The sequence below is a fragment of the Pristiophorus japonicus genome, chromosome 12 (genome assembly GCF_044704955.1).
Source record: "Pristiophorus japonicus isolate sPriJap1 chromosome 12, sPriJap1.hap1, whole genome shotgun sequence".
Lineage (NCBI taxonomy): Eukaryota > Metazoa > Chordata > Chondrichthyes > Pristiophoridae > Pristiophorus > Pristiophorus japonicus.
The window spans coordinates 96,365,899-96,368,038 of NC_091988.1; the positions used below are offsets into that span (position 1 = coordinate 96,365,899).

Consider the following 2,140-nt stretch of genomic DNA (forward strand, 5'->3'; position numbering starts at 1 on the left):
ATTTTTTGAAAGTCAAAAGGAGTCAGAGTGCCGGCCGGCAGAATCGCTCCCTCGCCCGGACACAGGACCTCGGAACTCGGCTTCAAAGGGGGTGGGGAGCCCCGAGCCCATGTCCAGGCGAGCGAACAATTCTGCCCCTTGCCGACACTCTGATCCTCGAGCCCGGTGAGGAGAGGAGAGGTGGTGGGGTGGTACTTTGAAAGAAATCAAAAATTCAAGAATTGCATTAGACTTTGTTGTCCCAAATGTTTTCATTGAATGCCTAGCTTCCCGTTGTAAGCAAGCCTATTGTGCATGTGCAGACCAGGGTGTGGTCCGTACTAGGACGTCTTAGAGAGAGAGAGAGAGGTAAGAGAGATGGGAGTGCTTTGTGGTGGTGTTTTGAGGATGTGCAGGGAGCCGTGCAAGCCTTCTGCATGATGGTGCTGTGGAGAAGATTGATTAGATAGCATCACCTAAGGAACCTCAGAGCACGTAGGATGACGGACAGGTGACCTTACCCACATCGGGTATATCGAGACCGGCGCTCATATCTGCACCTGAGTGAAGCAGACTATGCGAGAAGGCTGCGTTTCCGCGCGAGATCTGTGAGTTAATAAAAGCACACTCGCGCCCTAGAAGCATCAGGAGGAATGCTCTGTCAGTTGAAGTAAAGGTTACAGCTGCACTTTCATTTTACGCATCTGGATCATTATGCCCCATTTCTCAACATGCAACACATATCTGCACTATATGCCTGGAGGTATGACTACTTAAAGTTCCCCATGACTGCCCAGGCAATGCGTGACAAGGCTGTGGACTTGCCCAGGATTTCTGGTTTTCCCAAGGTACAGGGCTGCATCGACTGTACTCGCATTACCTTGCGAGCATCTTTGGGCGATTCTGAGATGTCCAGGAACAGAAAAAGCTTCCACTCCATTAATGGCAGTTGATGCGATACACCCTGGGAACACCCATGATGCTTTCATCCTTAGCGAGAGCGCTAATTAGACGTGTAACCTGGAAGGAAGCTGAGCGGGAATACAACATGTCGCACATTGCGACGTGCAGGAAAATAGAGAGGACCATTGGCACCTTGAAACACTGTTCCGATGCTGGACCATTCCAGAGGCTACTTACTATACTCCCCTGAGATTGTCGGTCAGTTCAGCATAATTTTGCCATCATGAGGCAGCAGAGCAGGTAGTAGAAGACCCACCTGAGGTGAGAGTGGCTGACAATGCTGAGGAAGATGCAGATAATTTGCCTGAAAGAGAGTGCTGCCTCTTTTCATGCATTGCATTCTCGCTTCTCGGCCTTTTGGCTAAGATCTAGTGTAGTATCTGTTGATTGGGCATTCATATGCAAATTGACTGATTGCAGAGCTGGCTCTGGCCTTTGGCTTGAGCCAAGCGCCAATTGGAGAGATGAGGAAATTCTGCATGTTGACCGACCATTCGGCGGGCAAGCGCCGGACTGGCGCAATGAGAGATTGAGGGCTTCGGCCAAAATACACATCGAAAGGAGGAATCTGCAACCCGGATGGCGGCAACACCATCCGAGTGATGGTGAAGAAAGTGGATGGACAGACAACCATCAACCGCGACCTTTTCGTGAAGAAAATCCTGCTGGGAACATGTGGCATGAAAGTCCCCGATGTCTTTGCCTTGCAGGACCTCCCGAAGAGAGGTTACTTCGATGTGACCTTCAGAACTGTCGTCCTCTGCCTGAAGTTCCTGAAGGGATTGAAGGAGGCGAGTGAACCGCTGCGCTCAGTGCTAACTTGAGAGCCACTGTTCACCCTCCCAGTACGTCTTCTCTGCGACATCACAGTGCAGATGTACAACCCCCACATCCCGGTCATTGATGTGCTGACTTTCCTCGCCAGGCATGTCGATGGGGCAGGAAACGGCAGCGACTTGAAAGACGGACCAGCAAGCGCCAGATCCAGGTCACCATGAAGGTGGACGCCAGCGGAACCATCCTGCACCCCCCCTCCAGCTTTGCCATCGGAGGAAGTCGGGGCTACATGGTGTACGCTGTCCAACCCAACGTGTGCCGGACCTGCGGGAAGGCAGGCCATGTGGCTGCAAGCTGCAAAACTGTCATCTGCCGAAACTGCAAGAACGAAGGCCACCAGACAAAGGACTGTAAGGAGACC

At 52.0% G+C, this 2,140-nt stretch overlaps 1 pseudogene; it reads left to right on the forward strand.

Moving 5' to 3' along the window:
* The first annotated feature begins 1,283 nt into the window (after positions 1–1,283).
* Positions 1,284–1,437, forward strand: LOC139277773 (U2 spliceosomal RNA; annotated as a pseudogene).
* Positions 1,438–2,140: the final 703 nt, after the last annotated feature.